Here is an 11,502-nt window from a genome sequence, read left to right as displayed (position 1 = left end):
CAGCCAGTCCAGGTATTTTATATAGACCTCAGGTATGGGGATGTGTTTCATCTCTAAGAAGTTGACAGCTTGTCTTCTACAGGAAGTAACATCTTGAACCATGAGCCCAATCATTCCTTCCTTCCTTAAATCATTTCTGTTAGATGTTCTGTCTCAGCAACAAGAAAAGAAATTAACACAAGGCTCCCTCACCAGACCATGAATCCCCGCTTTGAGGGGGAACTTTTCACCCTCCAGAGCTGTGAGAAACAAGCCTTTTTTCCATAATACTTTATCGAGATAAGCTAAGACATTTCCAAACCGCAGTGATGTTGTCTCATTGTTCCATGTAAGGGTAAATATTAGTTGACAAAAAAGGACTGAATGCAGGTAATGGACACAAGTAATGAAAGAAAGAGGGTGCAAAACTTACTGTTTTGTTTTGTCTTAGCTCCATCATAGACTTTTTCAGTTTTGGGTGGTAGATAAGTGCAAATTTGATAGTGAAGCATAAAATCCAATGTGAAGGTCCATAGCTTCAGAATAGCTATTCTAACTGTTCATTGAGTTGTATAGAGTTTGGTTCTGGTTAACTTCACTCTGCGATGTCTCCTTAGTTACAAATTCTTTACAATGAAGTTTTGGTAAACTAAAAAAAAAAAAATGAGGGCTGGTAAGATGTCCCTTCTGTGGGTAGAGATGCTCTCCTGGAGGCCTGAGGACCCACAGCCAATCTCCAGATCCCACAAGCTGGCAGTAGAAAAATGACTCCAGAGAGCTGTTCTCTGTCCTCCACACACATATACATAAACACACACACACACACACACACACACACACACACACACACACTACCACGACCACGACCACCACCACCACCACCACCACCACCACCTAGAAAGTATGAAAGTACAAAACAAAACTCTGTCACATAATTAAGCAAAGAATCTGAGTCTGACCAAACCTCTGGATTCTCCTTGGCAATTCACAGAAATACAAAGAGAAGAATGTGATGAACTGCCAAAGGAATATGTGATAGCAAATCCTAGACACTTTAAGGAACTACACAGGTCAATTATAAGGTTTGTTCATCAAATAAATTAGAAAGAGTAGTGAGTCCCCTATTTAAAACATTTAAAATATAGTATCTTTTCAACCTTGCAAAAATAAACTAGAACTTTCAGGTATGCATAATGCATGATAATATTATGTGGAAATGTATAAAGATATTGCTATAAAATCCAGTGGAACAGCTGCATTTGAAAAGGGGACAGCCATGATTCAATCATATGCTAAGAAAGAAATGTGAGTGCCTAACTGTGCTTCATTTCTCAACCAGTATTGTGGTTTCAAGCTTATTTATAGAATGAAAATTTATTATTTATGTATTTGTATTATGCATTTTACTATAATTTTTTGATGTTATAATTTAAAAGTTCCTGATAACTATCCAGTTACATCACACTGAAAATCTTGTATTCAACAAAGGGAATGAAAGCATGAAAAGGCTATCCTTAAGAAAATCATATACCCGGTAAGTGGGTTAACACATAATCTTATAAGTACTCAAGGAACTTCTTTGGAAAGGGGGCAGAAAGAATTTAAGAGCTGGAGAATGTAGAAGAGAGATGTGAAATGCTGCCTTCCTGACATCATATGCTATTTCACATGCAAACTCACAAATCAATACAGCCAAAACTTTAGCACAGATTAGGGAAGGTCTTAGGAATCCTCATGCCTAGCTAAGGAGATATTGACAGCTGATGCCTTAAAGAGAACGAGAGTGATCTTTCTTTGAGGGTGTGGACACTGCTAGGTTTCTCATGTCCCAATGAATGGCCTGTGCACATAGACAGTGCTAATTGGACCCAGAAAATTATTTAGAAAAGAAGAAAAGGAGGAGAAGGAAGAAGAAGAACAACAACAACAAGAACAACAACAAGAAGACATAAAATTTGGAGGGAGACATGCTGGGGGAGGGTTGACTTGGTTGGATGTTATACCTGCTACAGCCGTTTCATTTTTGCTCTCTGAATGGCACTGAAAATTGATCCCTCAAGAGTTTGCTCACTGAGAAGATCTCTAAATGAAAGATACATAACCTGACAGAATTTTAAATCAAAAAAACAGAAATACAAGAAGCATGAAAATCAAGAAGATATGATTCCCACAGAAGATCACTTTCTATAATTAGTTAAATGATGTGAAGGACACTAAAGTGGTTAAAAGGATGGACAAGGAATACTGGTCCATTTGTAAAAATGACCAATGATTTCAAAAAGCACACAAACAAGTAGATGTACAAAGAAGTCAGCTGAGAATAAAAACAAGAAAGGGAGCCATATATATGAGAGGGTCAGCAATGGAATTCAACTTATGAACAAAATAAAAAAGCACAACATAAATAGCAGTAACGAGGCAAAGTGGTGCTCTATTGTAATCTCACCACTAGGGTAACTGAGGCAAGAGAATCTGGAATTTAAGGACAGCCCAGGCTACACAGCAAGATCAAAGATAGCCTGGGTTACATGAAATCCTGTTCCTCCCCAAAGTGGATATATTAAAAATTAAAATTTAATAAATCCAGCAAAACAATGAAAATATCTCCCATAGACAAGTGTTAGCAGAATAAAGAACATCAGAAATGAATAAGAGGGCTAAAGAAATGCTATATTCTGATAGTGATAGTATAAAAAAGAATAGACAATAAAATGGTCCTAGCTATTTAGAACTATAGGATGAGATCAACTAAATGTCTTATTTTCTAAGACATCACTTAGTACACATAGCTATAAACTTTCCTCTTACAGTTGCTTTTGTTCTGGAAAAAGGTTCTGATATGTTGTGTTTTCAATAGTTTATAAGAATTTGGTCTATGATGCAAGTTTAAATTGGAAGAGTCTCTGATTTTTTTTTGTTTAGATGAAAAACAACAAAAGCCAAACAAACTAAGATAGAAAAAATGTAATGAAAATAAGAACAGAAATTAATTAAATGGAAATTTTTAAAAAGTGCAAAGAAATAGTGAATAAACCTTCTGCAGTAGATACTTCCTGGAATCTATGAGGATGATCCTAGTGACCACTCCTAGTAATGGAGGATATAGAGCTTGAACTGGCCATCTTCTGAAACCAGGCAAGGCTTTCAGTGGGACTGGGGCACCAACCTAGTCACAAAACCTTCAACCTGTCCTGTCAGTAAGATGTGCTGGAGCAATGGTGACTTAGAACTTGTGGGAATGTCCAATCAATGACTGATGCAAGCCACAAGAGGGAGCCCATTCCTGACACTGCCTGGATGGCCAGGAACCAGAAACCGAGTGGCCCAGAGACATAGGGTAGAACCAAACATGACTGAAAAAAAAAATCAAATGAAATGATTCTTGGTGATATTCTGCTATACTCATAGATCTGTGTCTAACCCAGTCATTATCAGAAAGGCTTCTTTCCTCAGCTGATGGGAGTAGATGCAGAGACCTATGGACAAATGTTTGGGCAAGCTGGGTAAAACCCATCCAAGAGGGGTGGAAGGATTGTAGGAACGAGGGAGATCAAGGATACCAGGAGAATATGGCCCACAGAAACAACTAAGCAGAATTCACAGGGGCTCACTGAAACAGCAATCAGAGGGCCTGAGTGTTTTCACTGGGTCTTTTGCATATATGTCGTGGTTGTTTAGCTTGGGGTTTGTGTGGTACTCCTAACAGTGGGAGTGGGGGTCTCTGAGGTCTGATACTTTTGCCTGCTCTTGTGGCCTTTTCTTCCTACTGGGTAGCCCCATTCAGCCTTGATATGAGGGTTTGTGCCCGGTCTTATTGCATCTTGTTGTGCCATGTTCGGTTGATATCCCTGGGAGGTCTGCTCTTTTCTGAATGGGAACAGAGGAAGAGTGGATCTGAGGTAGAAAGGTGATGGTAGGGGCACTGGGAGGAGTGGGAGGGAGGGGAAACTGCAGTCAGGATGTATTGTATGAGAGAAGAATAAAATTAAATTACAAAAAAAAAGAACAGTAAGCACTAAACTTCATTTAAGGAAAAAAAAAGAATGTCTGCATTTCATTGATCACTCACATTTTGCCATTAGGAAATTTTTTGTCCTTATCTCTCTCTCTCCTAGTATTTCTTATCATTAAATCCATTGTGACTGGCTTTTTGACATGTTTTGGGTTATAGAGTTTAATATCTTCTAAATATTTTACATCTCTACTTTGCCTACATAAAGGAAAATTTTTTTTTTAAAAAAAACCTCTAGTTATTATCTTTGAACTCTTCTGCAAAACTTAAATTATAACCGTCGTTTTAAAGAAGTTATAACATGTCCTGTTAAATTACAACATTTAACTAGAGTTATTTTTCTGTCTCCATGAGAGCCATAAATTTTTATCTTTCAGAAATGGATGGATTAGCTTAAAGGCACATAATTTTCCAAGACTTGGTTACAGTTTACAAGTCAATAAGACATTTTTTTCATATATAATATTTATAATTGTTTTTAATTTTGTTTCCTTATTCTGAATTTTGATGTTTTGAATGGATTCATGATATTTTATATTATTGACCCTCTCTTGATTCTGAAGGTTTCCTGTCATACAAGTGTTGTTACATTGTTGCACATCATACAACAGCTTGAAAACTATGAGTGAATGGTGATCCTTGCTGAATCTTAAAACATAGTTGATAAGAACACTATACAAACAGGGATTTTGCTTTCTGAAGAGATTGTGACCTGTAATTCAGGCCAAGTGTCACACTACCTCTGGATTGAGAAAGGAGGAATGTCACAATCAGACTTGATGTTACTTCTCATCTCCTTACACTAGGTTTCCATTAAATTTTGTGTGATGATGATTTATTATGCTATTATTTACCAATAACTGGACATATTTTGATTTACAAGATTGTATTTTGAAATACATACACATTAATTAATGTTTATTTCAAGTTGATTCAAATTTACAGTATACTCTCAGAGATACTAAAGTCACAACCAGTGTTCCTTCTGAACTAAGCTATGTCTCTAAACCTTGTGAGGTAAACTTTTATAGATAACAATGTCTTGTTTTTCTCTGCCCAGTCATTTTTTTTCAAAAATTCAATAGTTTGCTTTATTTTAAAATAGAAAGTTTCATATATTGGAATGCTAGTCAAATTCAATACGATGTAAATATTGTATTATTGAATAAATATGTTTCTTAGGTCAAAATATGTGGTCATATGAATTTTCTGAATCTCATAAAAGACAGTTTTCAAACCATATAAAACATTTAGAAACAAACTTACCACATTTTAAACTAAATAAACTATGAAAAACAGCTCAATCTTTAAGATTTAGTACACATATTTTAAATAACTTAAAATACCTATCTATTCTTCCCACCTCTTAATTCTCCTGGGAAGAATAGCTAGATTTAAATAATCCAAATATTTATTCAAAGTAAGAAATTCTGATATTGAAGATAGTTGAGCTTATTGGAAACACAAAAATCATCAAAACTTAATAAGTACTTTATATTATAATAAGTCCTTTTAAGCCCTAGATAATAAAGGTGGTTTTCAACTTTCTAGTAACCCCTAAGGTTTATCTGAATAATGTAATTCATCAGCTGACCAATGATAAACAGCTTAAAGGGAATTTATTCACCTATTCAGTAATGTTTCATTGTAAAGTCTTTAGTTAAGACAATGATTTCCATGTTCATCCATATCCTGGAAAATGACAAGATTTTATAATCTTCTTATGTTTAAACAGCTTTTATCTTTTGCATATATGTTCCACCTTTTTGTTATTCATTTGTTCAAAGATAGGCACTTGGCATGATGTCATATCCTAACAAGTGTGAACAGCATCACAACAGGCAGGTGAATGTAGATACGGCTTCAACACTGATTTCATTCCCTTAGCCAATATACCCAGAAATGACATTTATGTATTATATAGTAATTATATTTCTAAATATTTTAGTCTACTTTCACACTTTCTATAATTGCTGGAACTCATTTACCACCTCATCAAAAGAGAATATAGTTTCCATTTTCATCACAACCTCACCAAGGTTGATGCTATTCAAAAAATTTCTTCCTATGCCATTTGGTCATTTGTGCCTCTTCTATGAGAAAAGTCTATTCAAGACATTTTCTTCTTTTCAAAATCAAATTCTTTCTTTTCTTTTCTTGGGCTGTTTAAATTTTGTATATTTTGGGCATTAATATCATCTGAAGTAAGCTCACTGTGCACGGATTAAGACTTCTCCAACTCTGCTGAAACAAGAAACCCATCCACAATACCAGCCACATGAAGCAGATCTGCTATTTACAGACAGGTAGCAAGAGGAAGGAAAGATCTAGTTCATTTGAAGTTGGTTCTTCTGAACTCAGGAGAGCCTGCAAGAATCATGTTCCAACTTCACATGTCCACTCGCAATGCAGATGAAAGATGCCATAACACAGCCTCCAATGGTATTATGCCCTGGGAAGCAGCAGAGCCTGGGCTAACACACTGAAGGGCCTGGCATTTATAAAGAGGAGTACCAAACCTGGGTCTGCTTTAATCAACTACCCATATCTCAAAATACTCTATCCCAGTACATTTTGAAGTTACATTTAAAAATTTCAAGCAAGAAAGATGAGGGCAGCTGTGGGTGTAGCTCAGTAGTAACTTGCCTGGTTTCCATGAGGTGCTAAGGTCGACCCCCATACCACAATAAACAAATGAATGAGTACATATATGATGTGGGGAACAGGGTTGAGCCAAGGTAAAATAAACAGTTGTTCTGCAGTACATCCTTTTTGTATATTCAATTCTTCCGATATTTGTGTATGGAAATATTGCCTCATTAGTTTGATATAACATCTGAACTGACACAATTTCAATGAAACATTATTGAGCTATAACCAAAATATATTTCAATGCACTTGAGGCATGGACTGTTGCAAGAATGATGATTAGACTTGCTTGCGGCAGTGACCTCACCCAGGATCCCAGAAATCCCTGTAAGTAGTTGCCAAAAAGGTCAAAGTAGCTTCTTCAAACAGTCCCACTGTGCAGCTGGCGGGCCTGCCTCCAGATAACCTCTACCCAGGTTTTGAAAATACCCCAAATGCTTATCCAGTTCTATCAGGATAACACACCCACAAACTTGACTAAAACAATGTTGAGAATAAACAGTTCTCTTGTTGGAAATCGCATCCTTGGGAGCAAGGAAAAATGTCTAGGGTCTGGCAAAGCAGAAGTGATGCAAGCAATATCTGTCGTGATCGAATGTGTTTCCTAATATTTTTCATGAGTACTGATTCTTCTGTATGGTGTCAGAGATCTGAAAGCACATAAATTCCAAACCAATCATATCTCTGGATGGGCCTAATAAGCCTAGCAAACAGCTTCAGGCTACTAACCCAGGCTACTTACCTCATCCCCAAAGCTGGCAAAACAAAGATCTAACCATACGCACCTTTCCAACATCACCTTGCTGGTCGTGTAGCTGAGTTGTTTCTGGACACAGACAAAGGTATAGCTTCTTGGTGTCCACAGTACATCTTCTCCAATTTGTTCTTCAATGACAAGTTCATCAGTAGGGTGGTATTTGGTAATTAACCGCTGCAGGAAACCACAGAGTTGGCCTGATCTAGCTGCCTTGAAAGGCATATGTCATAGGTTTTTCAGGTTAGATTCCTTGATTCCTTGGCACCATGCACTTTCAGTTTCTGAGAAATTGAGTCACTCCCTCAGGCAGTGAAGCATTCAGGCTGCTTTGTGTTTCTCTGTATGTTCTCTTAGAAGTCAAGTCATCATGGAAGCCGGACAGGACAATTGGTCTTAGACATTAATCTTGTGCACCCAGGATAGCTTACAAACATCATTATATCCTGACAACTACAATTGTATTGATCCTGGCAATTGCCACTATATCTTGTTTCTCATAAGGATATAAAAAGTCTGATTGTTCTCAATAAAATTGTCACAGTCTCAGTCTTATTGTGGCCCCTCCAATCAGAGCCTGGCTTAATTTTTCCTGGCCATATCAGGAAACCTTGGCTGAGTAAGTAAGCACAGGTGCTTATAGAGAGCTATAATTCAAATCAGTTTAATGGCATTGGTTTTGCTCACACAATATTTTTTCTTAATTTGCTATGATGCTGACAAATCTTTGTTATCAATGTTGCTTGGATAGTTCACCAATATATTCTTAGCTTTTTTGCTTCAATATACCACCTCACCAAGGGTGTTTTTGTTCTGATATTATCATATTTTCTATTAGTTGATTAAATTAGACAGGCTTCATCTAGGTGCTTCCTGTGAAGTTAGAGACAGATTCTCTTGGTAATCCAAATCTCACCCTCTGTTAAATAGCTGCAGTATGAGTGGAACTGCATAGCTTACCACTGGCAGAATGAGAAAATCTCTGTGATATGGGACAGAATAAGGTCTGGGAGAGTGTATTTGACACCTTCCCTACAGTAGCCACAGGGAAGGCTATGGATGATGCCATGGCTTCAGTTTTTACTACCACATGCTTGTAAAGGACATGATGGCTTAGTGATCTACCCCAAGTCCTAGGTATTGCCTGCCTATTGATAGCAGTCATACTGGGTTATCTCAGTTACCTGACCCAGTCCTGTCTCAACTGCAACACTGATCACCCAGTGTCCCATTGCTTGAACCAGGCCTTTTATCTCCATGATCTTAGTCATGTCCTACTCTCAAGGCAATTCTGACAACAGTGCCCATCCAAGAGGAAAGATATGATATTCCTAGTACCATTAGAGTGCCCTCAATACTATGGCACTCCTTAGTCCCATTGTCTACTCCTATGGTATTTATAATAGGGGAACCATTAGAATCAGGATCACCTGGAGATTAGAATCAGTGGGTGGTCTACAAGATTCCTGTCTCTTAGATCACAAACTAGGACCAGAAAGTATAAGAAAAAAAAATGTTAGGGAAACTGAGATTGTGGTTTCTAAACAAAGCATATGTAGGTGGAGGTGGCTCTCTAATCCACTTACATCTCCACAAATTCAGTCTCCCTCAGCCATTTCTTATTTCCCCTGTATTTGAATAGTGTTAATAGGCAGATGTGGATGTAGCTTCCCACCTCTTGCCCATGCTTCAGTAAGTAACCATGACTAAATTCATTGGCTCAACAAGTCAGAATTGGGGAATCATGTCTTTGATCTATAGCAGCTGTCCTATCTGAAGTGAATAGATGCTTGTTCAAAGAGCCACAGAATAAGTAAGGAAATCTATAACACAAGGAAAGTATTTGAGTAGAATCATGAGGTTCCCTATGGTAAATCTATAACATAGGGAAAGTATTTGAGTAGAATGATGAGGACCTGTGTGTATGTTCCTAGTAACCATATAAAGCTCTAGATACAGTGGCATGTGTGTAATCACAACACTGAACAGACAGAGACAAGTAGATACCTATGACTTCCTGGCCAGCCAGTCAAGCCTAAATGTCAATCCCCAGGCTCAGTGAAAGATCCTTTCTCAAAAACTAAGGGGATAGCATAGAACAAAATCCAAGATGTTGGCTGTCTGCCTGTAAATGGATGTTTTCTGTCCCAACTACCTGGTCCCAAATAACCACTCAGAGTCTGAATATGAATTATAAATGCTCAGCTGATAGCTCAGGCTTGTTACTAGCTAACTCTTACATCTAAATTAACCCATTCCTATTAATCTATGTATTACCACATGGCTCATGGCTTTACCTGTCCTCTAGTATGTCTTGCTTCCTGGGCAGCTGGCTGGCATCTCTCCTGACTCTGCCCTCCTTCTTCCCATCATTCTCAGTTTGGCTTTCTCACCTAACTTCCTGCCCAGCTACTGGCCTGTCAACTTTTTATTAACCAATTACAGTTAATACGTATTCATAGTGTTGAAAAGGATTGTTCCATAGTATTTCCCTCTTTTTGTCTAATTAAAAAGGCAGGTTTTATCTTTACTATAGTAAAACTATATACACCAAAAACAATTATTAAGTAAGAATTACAGTAACACTATCCAATCCATTTGCATTTGGCAAAATTAGAGAAAATACTTAATTATCTATCTTATCTTGGTGAGTCTAAAGCTTTGTATCTGATTTACTTTCTATTATAACTAAGGAAAACTGTAATTATAAATATTTAGTCTTCAATTCCATCAAAGACCCCAGAAGGGTGAAATGTTACCTAATGACAGGGACACCAGTCTGTCTGGACAGTCACCCAAAATTCCTCTGCAATATTGGAGCATCTAACTCTGGCCTGCAGGCCTAGTGTATCTGGCAGACTTTACTGTGAAGCAAGGGATTTTTAAGAATTGTCCTACCTTGTCATGCCAAAATTCAGCAAAGTTACCTTTTTTGCATCCTGTTGATCCAGTTTGGACAGTATATTGTCAGCAGTTGAGGCAAGGGAAGTCTCTTTGCCTACATACAAAGAAACATATGGAGTTTCTTTGAAGTCTATCATCTTCTCTGAATCAGATTGGTGCTGACAGGAACAGATGTGTCTTACTGTCATGAAAAGCTTTATGTTATTAAAATACTTTAAATGCCATATTCTATAGGTCTTTGAAATATTTGAAGACCATCTATCTAAATATATCTGTTTAACCTTGACTGTAAGTTTGACTATTATAGATGACTATTAACCTGTATTTTTAACTGTACATTGTATTTTTAAATGAGCTGCCTTAGCACAATATCTTAAAAAAGAGTAAAAATATACATACAGTGTAAAAAATAATTTTAAATTTGTATCAATAAACTAACATCCATACCAATGTAAAATGTTTTGAAATTAATAGTTGCTTTTTGGATTAAAGTAGATTCAATAATCTACCATTTTATCCCATCATTTTTATATCATATTCCCCTTTTTTCTTTAGAAAGAGATCTTTTAATTTAACACATTTGTTTAGCTTTTTTCCTGACCATTATCTATTACAACTTGTAACCAACCCCTCTAAATGACAACAAACATTCATAATTTATTTTTGAGAATGTGGGCATAGTTCTCTAGACTACTTTCTGCCGATTGGGAGAGGTAATCTTTGGGGGGGGGGCGCTGAGAAAATTCAGGATTATGGTCATGTCCTGAATGCTGGATCATTACAGCCAGCAGGCTTGAAGCTGTATTAGATGTAAAATTCTGAGGAGACTATAACACAGACATTTTCAAATGCTGGATTATTGGGCCATCTGTTTTCATTAGTGTCTGATCTCCTTGCTCTGAAAACACATAAACTTTTAAAGATAATGTACATATCTGCATTAATTCAAATATAGACTGTGCATTGTACATGAGCCAGCCAAGGATAATCACATCTACATGTGCACACACATATAACACACACACTAAATATCATTTTCAAACATGTGTACACATCTCAGGAAACACTGGGGCCATGCTTCTTAACAAAAGAAAAAGTGTAGATTTGTTTGTTTGAGTGACTGAAGGTCCAATTCTGCTCCCTGTTTGAGAGCTTTGGATGAATCTTGGAACTAGTTTGTCCTCTTTTCAAGAATGGAGGAAGA

The sequence above is a fragment of the Peromyscus maniculatus genome, chromosome 6, assembly GCF_049852395.1.
Source record: "Peromyscus maniculatus bairdii isolate BWxNUB_F1_BW_parent chromosome 6, HU_Pman_BW_mat_3.1, whole genome shotgun sequence".
NCBI lineage: Eukaryota > Metazoa > Chordata > Mammalia > Rodentia > Cricetidae > Peromyscus > Peromyscus maniculatus.
Note: the sequence above shows the minus strand (reverse complement) of the source record.